Source organism: Panthera onca, chromosome C1 (assembly GCF_046562875.1).
Source record: "Panthera onca isolate mPanOnc1 chromosome C1, mPanOnc1 haplotype 2, whole genome shotgun sequence".
In the NCBI taxonomy this organism is placed as follows: Eukaryota; Metazoa; Chordata; class Mammalia; order Carnivora; family Felidae; genus Panthera; species Panthera onca.
Window position 1 is genome coordinate 59,935,225 of NC_138346.1, and position 16,677 is coordinate 59,951,901.

At 40.8% G+C, this 16,677-nt stretch overlaps 1 pseudogene; it reads left to right on the forward strand.

The window, feature by feature from the left end:
- Positions 1–12,612: 12,612 nt before the first annotated feature.
- Positions 12,613–12,929, forward strand: LOC132671012 (dynein light chain roadblock-type 1 pseudogene; annotated as a pseudogene).
- Positions 12,930–16,677: the final 3,748 nt, after the last annotated feature.

Sequence of the window (16,677 nt, forward strand, 5' to 3'; positions counted from 1 at the left end):
GGAACAATTCTTACCCAAATTCCTACACAAAGTTAAAGAAGAATCTTTTCCTTTTTCTCGATCTGTAAGATGTTGGGTCTGGACTCCAGTGAGGGAAACATAAACATGCTACCTGTGGCAAGGGGCAATTGTCTCCCATTTAAAGAAGATAAGTAGGTCCTGCAAAGTAGTTGTTGACAGGGTCTAGGAAGAAAGGTGTCCAGGTGGGTATCCCTGTGATGGATGGGGTGACTGATGTTGTAAGCAATCCTGTCTACAGTCCTCGCCTCTGGGATTTAATTCATTTCCCACAGTCCCAACCCTCAAAAGTTATAGCTTGGTCTCAACTTCCACTGGGGGATTGCAGGAAGGGTCTGTGTCCACTGTCAGGATAAAGTAGGATAGAGAAAACAATAGAACAGAAAACTGGTCACAAAACGGGGAGAGCGCAGAGCAATGGTGGGGAGGCAGAAAACCGGATTAGACGAGACACAGCCAGAAGAGATACGTGGAAATTACAAGACTGTTAAACAGAATGGGGCCTCAGATGAATGTGACAGAAATTCCAGAGTGATGAATCGGGAACATTTGGGATACACATTCAATATAAGACATTGCTCATATATTTCTCTGACAAATAAGGAAACAGCAATGGTTCTAAAGAAAATATCATCTTCATAGAAATGTCTAGTATTATTCCTCATAGCCAAGGATGACAATATGAATGGTAGTAGGTATTTCTGAGTGTGCTGTGGGAATTCCAAAGAAGGGATTAATGGTAAGAAAAAATATGAATGTGTAATATGAGAGTATTTTAACTCCACATACATCTGGAAATAACTGCCTTTGTTATTTAGTGTTGATAAAGTATCAGGACCTTGATTTTCAGAGTCACTTTTTTTCTTAATGTTTATTTATTTTCAGAGACAGAGAGAGCACAGGCACAAGCAGGTGAGGGGCATAGAGAGAGAGAGAGGGAGGGAGGGAGGGAGAGAATCCCAAGCAGGCCCTGTGCTGTCAGCCTGTCAGTGTAGGGACTGAAACAGGGCTGGAACTCACACACTGTGAGATCATAACCTGATCCGAAATCAACAGTCAGATGCTTAACTGACCGAGCCACCCAGGTGCCCTCAGAGTTACTTTTCAGTGAATAGTATGCTACACATTTTGTTATCAATCCTCTCAACTTTGGTTGTCCTCTATGCCTTCTCATTAACAGAATATTCAATAAGCAAGCATTTTTTAAAAACCAAAATGAAAGAACCATTCTCCAATAATTCCAGAGATTTGTTTGCTCTTCTTTACTAAAGAAGGCATTCCAGAACATAAGGCCCAGAAGATCCTCACCTCTGGCAGAAAAGCATTCTCTTGTACAAACACAAACCTACTATGGATTCTTTGCTTTTAAAAGTAACATTATAATTTAACTGTCCTATGTGAAGAATAGTAGTGAAAGAGCTGACCAAGTTTAGCTGGATATTCTGACTCACACACACAAAAAAGCAAGTAACTCTGTAAATACAATTTAAACTTAGCTGGAGCCAAGGCAAACCAAGCTGCTTTGACGGTAATGTTAACATTTAGGACACCATGAATATTAACTCTGAGCTTGCTACTCACCGGGGAGTTCTGTGGACCAATTTGCTTAAACTCAGAGGCTAAAACACCTTTTTAAAATGTCAAACATGTGTAGAATATAAAGGAAAAGAGCAAGGTAAATGCAATTAGCAAAAATAGAAAATTGGGGAAAGTGAAATTTTGGCATCTGTATTTTGACTTCACGTAGAGATAAGTAGTGGCTGTGAGTCAACTGAGCATAGGACTTTGGGACCAAGTCTTGCCTTACCTGGTTGTGCTCTAGAAGCTTCCATGAGAGGCACAGGCGTGTCAGCTTTTGACTGTATTCGCTGCCTCAGGCCTGCTGGCAAAGGATCTAGGTGAACAGCAATGGTGTTCCATATTTCAAAACTGTACATCGGGCATTACTTTTGAAGCCTTCTAGCCATAGAGTTACTATTTTTGAAGCCTTATAACCATACAGTTTTTAACCTAGAATGAGTTGTTTACATCTTAAGTAGTAATATGTGGCATTTCAAAATAGCATTTTAAAGCTATATAATGAGTATACTCAAAATAGTATGTAAGAGACATAATTATCAACCTCCATTTATCCTATGGCATGCCTGTGAAGCTCTCTATAGGTTTTTCTACTTTTCCTGACTTTTAAAACAGTTCTTGTGTCTCTGTACCCCAATAATTTCAGGGTGGTCCTTAACAAAACAGGTCACTCTGGGGAAAAATTGTGGTAAAAAACTAGAATTAATTTGGGGACTTGGGAGAGACTCTGAGAAGGTCTGGGGAAAATAGGGTTCCCTTGGCACTACGTTGGAGTCACCAAAGGGTGACAAGGAGTTGGTTCAATGGCTACAAGGAAAGCTATAAAAGCAACTCAAACCAAAGGCTCTGGGGAAGGGCATTTGTAAGTATGTCTCAAAAGATTTTAAAATGTACATTCCACTCTAGGAGCTTATCATCATAAATAAACAATGATGGATTATGAAAAGGTGTAACAAGGAGGTTCACTGCAGTTCTGTTAATAATCATGAATATTGGGAGCAACCAAAAGTCTCAGCAATAGGGGATTGAGGAAATAAATTAGAGTACATTCAGACAATAAAATAATGTGCCAGCTATTAAAGATAATGTTAGATAAATGTCTCTATCACCAACAAAGAGGTGTTTATAATATATTGTTAAGAGGCAATGCAGGTTACACAACAGAACATATAGCATGATGCTATTTTTATTTATACACATGTGGATTGAAAAGTGGAATTATATGCATCAAGGTGGTAAAGTGGCTTACTTTAAAAGGAATTAACTATCCCGGCATTTTTGATTTGCCACAACGATGGAGGGACCTGCTGGCATTTGGAAGGATGGGTCAATATGCTAGACAGTCCACACGAGGAAGAAGTGTCCCACCAATTGATGTTTCTTGAGGAGTATCCTGCCACATGGAGTAGTTATACATACACTGGATGTAATACTGTGGTATTGTGCATAGATCCCTTTGTCTTTTCACAATATTCATTAATGCTATTACATATAAAATTTATCTGAAAGTGAAGAAGCCAATGACTTGCCATACAAACCTCTTTGGAGAAACCTGTGTAAATGATCTGAACTAGATAAACCCAAATTGCAAATGCTTTACCCAAAAAATATTTAACTCCATTTCCTCTAGGCACAGTGCTGGGTGCCCTAGAAGGTGCAAAAATGAATAAAATATGACTCTTGCTCTTAAAAAGTACATGATCTCTATGCAAGAGACCAAAAAAAAAAAAAAATCAGAAAGAAGTGAATGCCATAAATGATATCTGTGTGTATGTGTGTGTGTGTGTGTGTGTGTGTGTGTGTGTGTGTGAAAAAGAGAGAGAAAGAGGCAGAGGCAGAGGGAGAAGGAGAGTGAGGGAGGGAGGAAAAAAGGGAGAGAGTGAAGGAGGGAGAGAGGGAGGGAGAGATAGAGAGAGGGGGAGACAGAGAGGGAGCAGGGGAAAGGGAGGGGGAAAGGGAGGGAAAGAGATCTCAAAATCTCTCCAATATCTCAGAATTAATTCAATGCCCAAAGAATCTCTGGATTTTGAAATCTTCACTAAAGGATCAGCATATAGAGGCACCTGCTGAATGATGGTGGTACTTATCTATCTGTCCATCCATGTATTCATTACAATCAACAAACAAACATATACTAAGCACCTATGTGCCAACTGTGGGAATACAAACAAGAGGAAGACCAATCTCTACCCTCTAAGTGGGAACAGATGGGTTAACCAGTAAGTACACTATGGATTATAAGCCCCGCAAAGACAAGAGATGAGAATGAAGAAATGGGAGAGCTGTATGGGCACAAAGGAGGGAGGAAGAGTCGATTCTACTTGGGACAGTCGGAGAAAGCTTCATGGAAGAAGTAATCCTCCAAAGAAGGTAGGGAGAAGATGTAAGGAAGCTAGCCTGAACTCTCTGGGTTCTTCCAAGTATGGCGGTCATGACTCTGTTGATTCCAAGTGACAGACCCAACCCGACCCCGCTAAGGAGAAAATGGGAAGGTACTCGCTCAAGGACCTAAAGGGCAGGAGTGTGGCTAGAGACTCCTGGAGCCAGGGATTCAGGCTAGTCACACTCTCATCTCTTCCTCTCTCTGAAGACTGGCTTCTTTCTCTCCTACCACAGTCCAGTTTTCTTCACAGAACAGAGGCATGGCTGCCGCAGCTATGGACTCACATCTCCCAGCTTCTCCTCAAGAGAAAAAAGTTCTCTACCACCCAGGTTTAGTTATTGAAACCCTAGGGGAGTTTGATTGGTTTCTTGAGTCACCCACTCGGGACAGGTCACTGTGGCCAGAGCAGTGACTTCCATGATTAGTCCTGCTTGGCCACAGGCCTACCTTTTGACTAAACACTATGTACAGGCAAGTGGGATCATGTAAAAGTATAAATTCCCCATTTGATCCATATAGGGTAGAGAAAACAGCTCCCCTCAAGAAAGGGGGGCTATTGCCAGAAGGCAGGAGGAACACAAAATGAGAAATATCCACCATGCCAGGACTTCCCCAATCCATTCCTAATTTCCAACTGCTGACAGAATCTCTTGTTCCGGGGTTCCTATTACAGCAGCAAAGATGAAACTACAAGTGTAGCTGCATGAGCTGACCTCTAACTGGATTTAGGTGGTACAAGTCCCTTCAGAGCTGATTGAGTCACAGCCAGCTAGGCCAGCACTGGGGTCTGGCAAAGAGCAAGCCTGCAGACAGAGAAGGAATGCTGACCTTCTGCCAGGGGTAAACACCTAGAATGCTCATATCTTCAAGGCCACAGTCAAGGCCACAGTCAAGGCCACGTACTATAGTTGCCCCTGAAAAGGATGGACTAGAAGGCTGCAAGGCTGCAGTACATGCTCATGTTGCAGAGCAGTAAGAATCTGGGAGAGAGGGAATGTCAGAGGGGATGTGAATTGGAATGGGTAGCACAGTTCCACTGGCAGATACGAACTCCCCAGTCCCCTTGTACTCAAGTGGTGGGAGGCTTTCTCCGTGTGAAAGCGCCATCCCTCACAATCCCTCATTTGCCCTTCCCCACTTTATGGTTTCTCTTGCTCACTCCTAACGACCCTTCCCACTTTATATTTTCCTTATTTCCCTTGTTTATTCTCTGTGTCCCCCACTAGACTGTAACCTCCACAAGGACAGGGATTTTTGCCTGTTGTTCACATCTGGGTTCCCTAAACAGTGCCTGTCACATGGTAGGTATTAATGATATTTGAAAATTATCTGTTAAAGGACTAAATTTCCAAGAATTCAAAAGGGAGATTGTCACCTATTGAGGAGAGAATTGTTTCCCCACCCCATAGGTATGAAGCTACCTAGCATAACATTCCTGGGCTTACCTCTCAATTCTTTCCTCCCCGGGGAAGGTGAAGTGATGTACTCATGGATGCATTTGAGACAAAGGGCAAAGCCTCAGTCATCCTCTGGAAAGGCCTGCCTTCCTCCTCTGTGCCCACCTGTGCGCGTTCTGTGGGGCTGGCTTTGGTCCAGCACCGCTGTGGCTGATAACAGAAGTGTTTCCATCTAATTTCTGCAGATATAGGTCCTATTCCTGGAATCAGCTTTCTTGGTAATAAAGGTGATGTTTTGATCCCATACTTGCCTAACTTGTCTGTCTTAATTCTCTATTGGTTCAAAACTATTTATTGGTCCCTGTGGAGATCTAGCATCACCTAAAAATGGCATAATCAGGGGGCTCCTGGCTGGCTTGGTCAGCAGAGCAGATCCTGAACCTTGATCTCAGGATCTCTGGAGTCCAAGTGCCACGTTGGGGGGTGAAGATTGCATTAAAAAATTTTTTTTAATTTTAAAAAAATAAAATAATAAAATACATTAAAAAATAAAAATGGTATAATCAATAAAAATGATCTTGTTACAAAGTAGCATATGGTAGCACCTAAATTATGCCCCGTCACAGATCAGATTCCCTGGAAACAGACCATAAGACTCTGAGATTTGCATGCAAGAAGTTTTGTGGGGGCACAGTTCTCAGCAGCAGCCACCTGTGAGGGAGAGAAAGGAGAAGGACTGGCAGGGGGAAGGACTGAACTGTGATATGGTGGCAGGTGGCCAAGGCTGGTGACCCTATTTCCCTCTTCCTTTCTTTGGCCAGTTACTGCATGCAGGCAGCGTCAGGCCAAGGGCATAACCCTGGCCCAGGGCAATTCCCTGGGAAAGACTGGCAGGAGTCATAAGCAGCACATTCTAGGTCCTTGCAGCAGAATCTGTGTGAGCACTGTGGAGTTAATCTACCTACCATTCCCCTGTAGCAGATTAGCTATAATGCAGAGTAGGAAGCGAGGTTGGTAAGGGAATGTTTTGAGCTTAGGCCTGGAAAGATGAGTGAGTGACAGAGAAGAAAACATCCAAGGGACATCACATGCACTCAAATTCAAGTGGGTGAAAGGGAATGCTTGTCGGAGAGACTGGGGCTTAAGGAGAAAGGAGAAGTCTGGAGTACCTCTGTGAGGCGTCATCCAAAGAGAAAGAGCAGATGCTTTGTTTGTGGACATGAGCAGCAGGAATTCATACTCCCACTTGCAATACTCTCCAGTCTAGGATGGATGCAGTGAACAGTGGGTTCTGTTCTTCCAAACTTCTGGAAAAGTAAAAGAAATCTGTAGGTGTATAAGGGACCCCAAGAGGTGATTCTGGGCTTGCATAACACCCTGGGTGTGCCTCTATCACTGTATTTACACTCTGAGCTGATACAGACAAAAGACTTTAAAGGGACACATCTGATCCCCTCCTGTGTTTATTTTTTTTTCAATGTTTATATATTTGAGAGAGAGACAGAGACAGAGAGATCACACACACGAGCAGGGTAGGAGTAGAGAGACAGGGAGACACAGAATCTGAAACAGGCTCCAGGCTCTGAGCTGTCAGCACAGAGCCTGACGTGGGGCTTGAACCCATGAACTTTGACATCATGACTTGAACCAAAGTCAGACACTTAATCAACTGAGCCACCCAGGTGCCCCTCCCCTCCTGTGTTTAAGCACTGGAACCCTTGGCCAGAATGGTTGAAAAATACCTCTGCTTCCTTGCTCAATAGGGACACTGTGACAGGTCTTCTCCCCCACCCCCAACTCATTAGCTCTACACAGTCCTATCTCAGGCATGCACACTAGCATGGAATCGGAACTCAAAAGAAATTAGAGCAGATCCAAGAAAAGTCAAGTTGGGGAAAATAGAAGATTTAATGAAAATTCACAATCTTGCCCAGAGACTACCTTCTGTCTAATAACTGGGAGCTATTACATTAATTATAATAAGCTTTACATTGGAATGGTCAAGGTCATTCTGTGAGAAGTTACAGGGTTTTATGCTTATCGGTAGATTGTCAGAGCATGGACTTGTGCCAACAGGACACATAGGAATGAGACTCAGTGATACAGCAGCATATTTGTGATTAAGCCTGGCCACTGTGATACATCACTAAAGTTGTCCTATGCACATATTTTATATGCAGAAAATTTTGGGTGAAAAATAAAAGCTCCTTTCAAACAAAAGAATGCCTATGCTCAAGTGTAATGAAAGATAAATTATTAAGCAAGATGTGTACATTATTAGCACAAGGCAATTAGATGTATTCACCGAAGAAAAAGTTCGAGTACCACAAGTAGTTCAACTTAAAATAACTCTTGGAATCCACATGGCAATTTCAACTTAAAATGGACATCCTGAGATTTTTCTGCTCCACTAATCTAATTTAAATTTTTAAAACACAGTAAAAATCTCCAAGGAAATATGAAATAGGATAAAAAATTATAACAGAGTTAAATTTAGCTGTTTAAAAAAATCAGTATATAATTATTAATCTGTGACATTTAGAGCTTAAAATTTCACAATTCTTTACTGCACTTCTATAATTTGATGTCTAGTCAATTTATGGTGTGTACAGAATGTATTACAATGCCAGATAGTACATTTAAGTTTTAAGTAAGTATCCAATCTACTCACTCATATTCTCCAGCAAAGTGTTTAAGTGTTCGCTGAATTTCTTTTTTATTTTAATTAAGTTTATTTATTTATTTTGAGAGAGAGCACAAGCGAGGAAGTGGCAGAGAGAGGGGGGTAAAGAGAATCCCAAGCAGACTCCGTGCTATCAGCACAGAGCTCAACGCGGGGCTCAAACTCACAAATGGTAAGATCATGACCTGAATTAACATCAAGAGCCGATGCTCAACCGACTGAGCCACCCAGGCACCCCTAAATGTTCACTGAATTTCTAAGAAAAATAAGGAATAATTTTAATAGCAATTTATATTCCTAGATCTTAAGGATATTTCAGGGAAATAAACATTAAATTTTGTTTGACAGCTGAAAACTAGTTAAGTGATATACCAAGGCTATTCAATAAAGTTTGGGTGAAAGTATATAAATGCAATGATGCATCAGTGGTCCTGACTTTCATATCCTTACTCAAAATAGTAAGCTTTTCTTCAATAGTAGAGTTTGAAAATTAAATTCAAAATATCGCTTATTTGAAAGGGAGACACTTATGCATGGCTGGTGGGAATGCAAACTGGTGCAGCCACTCTGGAAAATAGTATGGAGATTCCTCAAAAAATTAAAAACAGAACCACCCTATGATCCAGCAATCGCACTACTAGGTATTTATCCAAAGGATACAAAAATGCTGATTTGAAGGGACACATGCACCCAATGTTTATAGCAGCGCTATCAGCAATAGCCAAATTATGGAAAGAGTCCAAGTGTTCACCGACTAATGAAGGGATAAACAAGATGTGGTGTATATATACAATGGAATATTACTCAGTGATCAAAAAGAATGAAATAACGTGGCTAGAACGTGGATAAAGTACATTACGCTAAGCAAAATAAGTCAGTCAGAGAAAAATGTATGGTTTCACTTATGTGGAATTTAAGAAACAAAACAGATGAACATAGAGGAAGGGAAGGAAAAATAAAATAAGATAAAAAGAGAGAGGGAAGCAAACCATAAGAGACCCTTAAATACAGAGAACAAGCTGAAGGTTGCTGGAGGATGTTGGGTGAGGGGATGGGCTAAATGGGTGATGGGCATTAAGGAGGGCACTTGCTGGAATGAGCCAGGGGTATTGTATGTAAGTGATGAATCACTGAATTCTACTCCTGAAACCAATACTATGCTATATGTTAACTTGAATTTAAATTAAAAAAACAAAAACAAAAACAAAACCACTCATTTGATTTTATACTTCCACTTCCTATAATACAGCCTAAGAAAATAATTCTAAAGATAGAAAAAGCTCCATGCTCAAAGATTTGACGCAGCATTATGCATAACTGAAAATTTTTAAATAACTAAAATGTCCAATGATATTTGAGGATGTAGTCTTGAGTATATCAGCTGTATGGAATTGTATGTGGGTCTTTTTGCATGTCAGAGTCACATAACTGGGACATACTCTGACCCATTGTGAAGATCACTGTACCTGGATCATTCCTTCAGGGATGCTTAAAAATGTACAGTATATCTTTTCTATTTTGAGGTAGCAAAAAGTGGTATTTTGATATCTATAACCACTTCTCTCTCTTGTAACTTATTCTCACTTTAGTTCTGAAAGTATGATCAAATAAGTCTACATGTTTAAAAGAATGCCTGGAAATTTTGCCAAATGTCAACATATTATAAAGTCAATTGTGTGGTTGACCAGAGAAAAGGGCATACAGCAAACAAACAGACAGAAAATTCCCTGTTCTCAAATTGTTTATGCTCTTGTGAAGCTAGCACGCTAGAAAAAATTTTGAAAACATCATTGAAGCCTACTTTAAAATACAGTATAAATCAAGTGCATAAACCCTGAGGGGTTTTAGCATAAAAAGGGCTAAACCAAGTCAGGTGGTGCTAATCAAGGTCAGCACACCGGAGCCAGGAACGGGTCAGGACCCACACAGAGCCTGCTGCAGTGTTTCTGCAAAGTTTTAAGGGGCATGAACAATGTACAGTCACTGATCCAGTTGGTGGCATATTTGCTCCCTTCATAATCTGCTTCCTATATAAGCTGTTACTGAGGAAAACAAATGCAGACACATCGAGTCTGTGAACAGATGGTGCTTCTGTATGATGAAGAAAAAATGAGGGTGAGAGGGACAGCAAGTTTAGAAAAGATGGCTCTCTCCCCTGCACCCCCCACCATTGTCTGCTGGTTTCCTCCTGGCCCTCCTCCTGCTAGCCCCAGCTCTCTCTTCAGCTCCTCCCACCTTTGTTAGGATGAAAGAGGTTACAGGTTAGAGAGACAGAAGATGATGCTTAATCCTAAATCCCCTTTGTGCATTTTAGTTGAGCCCTTGTCTTCCAAAGTAAAATAAAAAGGCTAAGGCAGCTGTAAAATGGCAGCGAGGCCGTGCACAAAGAGCACGGGGCATATGGTGACCTTCCTTTTTCCGAGACGGGTTGAGCCTCCGTTGTCATGCTAGGGGGTTGTTCTTAAATGTCATTTGGAGGCTATTGTTTGTCTGAGGCCCAGAAGAATGTGACCGTCTTGCTGAGCTGGAGGGAAAAAGAATCCAAAAAGGGTTTATGGAAATGCCTGGAAATTTTGCCAAAATGTCAGTGTACTAATTGTCTGCCGTATTACATCTAAGGCAGCTCCATCTCTGTGTATGGGTTTGAAAGTGTATGTGTACTTTGTTATTGTCCTTTGGTTCTTTTTGCCTTGTTTTGGATCAAGATTCTATAGTATGACAGCAAAGGTGGTGTGGTGTGTGTTACAACGAAGTGTTACACTATAGTGACAGTGACCACCCTAATCAGATTTTCCAGAGTTGTTCTTATTTCTATGTGTCTATTTAGTACTCTCCTACTTGTTAGATCACATTTGTCCATGTGTTTAATTCCAAAAATAAATTACTATTGGTCCCCTGTTTATTATGAAAACATGTACACGATAGGCATGAATAAATACTGAAGGAAGGAAGGAAGGAAGGAAGGAAGGAAGGAAGGAAGGAAAGAAGATAATGAATAAATGAATGAATGAAAGTGCTATGCTAGGAGATGTCCAGAAACTTAGACTTCAGTTCTTTTTTTTTTTTTAAGTTTATTGATTTATTTTGAGAGAGAGAGAGAGAGAGCGAGCGCGCGCCAGGGAGGGACAGAGAGAGAGGGTGAGAAAGAGAATCCCAAGCAGGCCTGGGGCTGTCAGCACAGAGTCCAATGTGGGTCTCAAACCAATGAGCCATGAGATCATGACCTGAGCCAAGATAAAGAGCTGGACGATCGTGACCTGAGCTGAGATCAAGAGTTGGGCACTTAACTGACTGAGCCACCCAGGTGCCCCACTTAGACTTCAGTTCTAACTCCACCACTATTTGTGTGGCACTTGACCAGGAAAAGTAACCTAGTTCTTTGGTTTCTTCATCTAGCAAACGCCTAGACACATCTCATTTATTTCTGAGATCCATCCAGACCCCAAGAACCTATATTCTAATAAAAGATGGCTTCATCCTTCATTTTTAAGCCCTTTTTCTTGGTTCCTGGTCTGATGACTTAATTGTGACTAATCAGATTTACTGGTCCTCGACCAAACATGGGCAATGACACTTAAGTTTCTCTATCCTAAGGTAGGTGGAGAGCCCAGGACTGGTAGTCACTAAAAGAACAACCTATCATGGGGGGAATATACACAGAAACAAGATCATTTAGGCCTACTGTATTTCTTTAAGGAGAAAATGAGTATAAGCTTTAGGGCAGAGGGGATATCAAAGTGTAGAGTCAAGAATTAAAGGAAACTTAGTCAAGAATTTTAATAGATGATTTAAGAATAATATACTAAGTGAACTGAAAGACGTAAAAGTGAAATATGAGCAATTTGGGGCTTGTGTGGGGCTGTTCCATAATGAAGACAAGACATCTGAACATACAGCCAAAGAAAGAATGCCTTGGACTTAGCTGTACGCACTCAAAATGTGGTCCAAGTTATAAGAGAAGACATGAGGGGCATTTTTGAAAATCATTTTTATTCTGATATTTAATGTTTCTACAAAGAATGTTGTAATCTAATGCAGTAGCTAAGTGAAAGCTGATAAAAATATAAGAAATGCATCCCTTCAGAGCCCAGGGTCTCTAAGGGGCCCTCCAAGCTGGAGTAAGGTGAGGAATCTTAAGCAAAAGAGCTAGCAACTTCTCCTTCAACACCCCTACCCCTCAGCAGGCTGGAGGAGGAGGAGGAGGAGGAGGAGGAAGAGGAGGAGGAGGAGGAGGAGGAGGAGGGAGGGAGGGGGGAGGGGGAAAAGTGGGGAAGAACTCTGTGTCTGTGCATGTTTGGGGGTTCATCTCCCAGGGAGACCCCACAGTACTACCATACATACTGAAGAACACCAACACTGAACAAGCAGCGTGTGCTGTTCGCTACATTAGCAATAGAATTAATGTTCTAGTTAACTGATTCCATTTTTACCCGATGCTTTTTACTGATCGAACAGTGAGATAAAGGGATCTGTTTTTAGAACTGATAATTTTTTAAAAGAAAGAGAATGAGTGGCTGAGTGCCAGTGTCACAGAACTACCCAATCAGTGGGAGATGGCAGAGGTAGAGGAGACTCTGAAGCCACTTCAGAGACAGAAAGGAGTACAGGGAATCATGGTGGTGAGGACAGGCCTTCCCATCAAGAGCACCATGGACAATCCCACCAACGCACAGTATGCCAACTTCATGCACAACCTCACCTAAATGCCCGGAGCACCATGCATGAAATTGACCCCCAGAATGACCTCAACTTCCTTTGAATTTGCCCCAAGAAAAATGAAATTATGGTTATACCAGATTAAGACGATTTCCTGAGTGTGATTCAGAATCCAACTGAATCCACGCTCTTGGCTTCCTGCCTCATTCCTTAATTGAATAGCCTCCAAGAATTATAATATTAATCATGTCAACAAACTCACAGGTGAAAATCACCTTTAGAGCCTACTTCGACAAATCCAGTGACCAAAGTCATCAAAGTCATCCCTCTGCTGGCCAATCACCCTGAGTTCTTGGGAGGGCCTTCTTTCTTCGCCTCCAGATCCTGAAGCAAGAGCTCTGAGCAGCCCACACCGTGCTTCCTTCTGTTCAATTTGTCACCCTTGGAAAAGGCTGTTTTTCTTTAACTAAAAATAACTGAAATGCTAAAAAGGAGAGAAAGAATGATAAAGAAAGAAAAGAAGAAAGGAAAACGGGGAGGAAAGAAGAGGTGAGGGAGGAAAGGAAGAAAATGTGCGGCAACCCTTCTGTACCCAAAGTCAAAGATCTTGCTGCTGTCCAAGTCCAGGCTCACATTGTCGTTTCTTGCTAAAATCCTAGCCTTTGGTCCTGGCCAGGAATGTAAACTGCTGGTCAACAGGATAAAACTCTGAACTTGTCTCCAGTATCTACCGAAGTTCCCAGCAGCATCCAGAGACAAAAAGCAAAACAACTGAAGTTTTTGCATGGCCCTGAAGCAAGGAGAAGAAACTGTCAGCTGCTTTCCACTCCCTACTGCCTGTGTCCTGTGAGCCCCCTCCTTGCTTAGGAACACTCAACTGAGAGTGAAAATTTTTTTCTAAACATAGGCTATCCACATTAGATTTTGCACAATTTTACTAGCTTTGCCATCGATCAAAGTACCTATTCCGTCTAAAATAATAATAATAATGATAATAATAATAATAATATCTATCATATATTGAGCACTTATCATGTGCTAGGTTGTGTTCCAAGCACTTTTCATGTATTAACTTATTTAAAACTCACAGGAACCCCACTGGGAAGTTACCAAATATTAGTCCCATTTGCAGATGAAGAAATTGAGGCAGATGAGGTAAAGATGTTTACTGAGGTCATGTGACCAGGATCAACTACAGGCATTCTGGCTGCAGTGTCCATTTTCCTAATCCTGATACTGTGTGATATTAAAAGCTTTTTTGTGGGAATTAAGCCTCCTTATTTTCACTTAACTTCCTCCTTGTTAAACCATACGTAATGCTTTAGCTTTCGTTTCTTCAATGAAATCTGGAATCAGAATCAGGTAAAAAATACATATATAATATAGATCTACACATATATGTATGTATATGTATATTGAAACAGAGTAGTTCAAAGAGATTCAAGTCTGAGAAAGCTTTGGAAGCATATTTGTTCATTTTAGAAGATTTTCAGCAAAAATGCCAGTGCTTTTAATCTCTGCTCCCATATGTTTAAAATAAAAAGCTTTCATTAGAGCAAGTCATTGAACTAAGATGTAATTTTAAAAAGAAAGAAAAGAAAGGGAAAGGAAAGGAAAGAAGAAAAAGAAAGAAAGAAAGAAAGAAAGAAAGAAAGAAAGAAAGAAAAAGAAAGAAAAAAGAAAAGAAAGGGAAAGGAAAGAAGGAAGGAAAGAAGAAAAAAGAAAGAAGCAAAGGAAGGAAGGAAGGAAGGAAGGAAAGAGTCCTGAAAATGACCCAGAGTCACTGTCTTCCAAGAAAATGATAAATAGGACCACAGATATAAACAGTTTTAAAAATCTAAAAAAAAATCTGTTTGGGTTTAGTTTGGATATTTTTTACATGTACCTCTAATCAACAAGGATGGCCACTGTTACCATTTTGGAGCACTTCCTCCAATAAGCATTAATATTTCTAACCACAATCAATGTTTACATCATTTAACTCTTATATGGGGGCTTGGGGGGAATTTTTGTGCCTTAGAAAGGGCCCACATAGCCTTGGGGAAAGAAATGGTATTAATGTGTTAAAAGAAAGTACTCATGGCACCAAAAAACCCACAAAAAAGTTCCATGAAGAGGTTAGTTCTGCTTTAAATAAAAGTCTATGTTTAATAGTGTTGAGCGTTTACTACTTCTCATCCACAGAATGGACTCTTGCAGCATCAGAACAACTTGCCAGGTGAATAGCTAGATTCTAGTTATTAAAACAAAGATCCAGGGCTGGCTCAGTTGGTAGAGCATGCAACTCTGAATCGCAGGGTCATGAGTTCAAGTCTCATATGGAGCATGGAGTCTACTAAAAAACAACAATGACACAGATCCAATCAAATAAGAGTTTTGAGATTATGAAAATGAATAAAAGAAATTAATGACTGGAAATGTCTACGTTTTAAACTTTAACCCAATTTTTTACCCTGTTGTCAAAGACATAGTTTCATTTGACCATTTCCTTTCTTGAGTTCCTTGGATAGGTTTGGTACAATACAACCACTACTAGAACACAGCTCAATGACCTTTAAAACACTAAGATGTGGGGCGCCTGGGTGGCTCAGTCGGTTGGGCGGCCGACTTCGGCTCAGGTCATGATCTCGCGGTCTGTGAGTTCGAGCCCCGCGTCGGGCTCTGTGCTGACAGCTCAGAGCCTGGAGCCTGTTTCAGATTCTGTGTCTCCCTCTCTCTGACACTCCCCCGTTCATGCTCTGTCTCTGTCTCAAAAATAAATAAATGTTAAAAAAAATTAAAAAAAAAAAAATAAAACATTAAGATGCTTGCTGAATTGGAAAAAAAATAAAGAGAGGCCAGATTTTGAACTGTAGTCCAAAATCTCCCTGTGGAATGTCTAATGCATGAGGAGTTTATAGAAAAGATTGATAATTGTGTTCAAGGGCATCCACATTTTCTTATCTGTCCCCCAACACAGATTGTGTGATACTTGTCAGTTGTGACCTTATGTAGCTCAGGTAAACGTATGTAACTTATAGTGGAGTTGTAATTTTGTGGGCAGTATGGTGTGACCCAGTGGTTCTTAACCCTAGCTGCTTAGTAGAATCACTGGGTGAGTTTCTTGAAAACGCTAATGCCCTGGCCCTAGCCCAGACCAATTTCTTGAGTATCTCTAGGTGTAGAATAGGGGCACTGGTGTATTTTTAACTCCCAGAGAATAGTATTATGCAGCAAGGCTTGAAGCATACTGGTACAGAGAAACCACACAGGCTTTGGAGTCAGCTAACACTGAGCTCAGAGACTGGCATTGTCCCTGATTGATTGTGCAAATTTGAATCTTGTTTCATTGTCTGGAAAAGGGAGATGATAATCCCTACTTCCATAAAGCCACTGTAACTATTAGATAAGAAAGTATGTGGAACATGCTTGGTAAACAGTAAATACCTATTAGTGCCAAGTTCCTTTCCTATGTATCTTCAATTTTTTTAAAAAAATTATTTAAATTTTTAAAATTTATTTTAAAATTATTTATTTCAGCAATCTCTACACTCAATGTGGGGCTCAGACTCACGACCCAAAGATCAAGTTGCATGCTCTTCTGACTGGGCCAGCCAGGTAGGTACCCCTGTCTTCAATTGTTTTATTACTCTAAAATGTAATTTTGCTAAATTATTTCCATAGCTCAAATATCCAATGTCTTTTCATTCTGTCTCAAGGAATTGCCTTTGCGAAGCTATGGAGTCCCTGGCTAAGGAGCTTGTCTGCTGGGACTGTGCAAGAACAAGCCAAGTGTGAATGCCACGTTTTGAGCAACAAGTCCATATCCATTGCCTCGACATCGGAAGAACAGAGAGGTCTTCCTGTTATCTGTATCTGATCAGATCTAACATGTAGATTCTTCTCCCTTTAGGAAATGACTCAAAGCAGTCCAGAGTGTGCCTGCAAATGCTCCCTGTTCAATGACTTACTGAATAATAAGG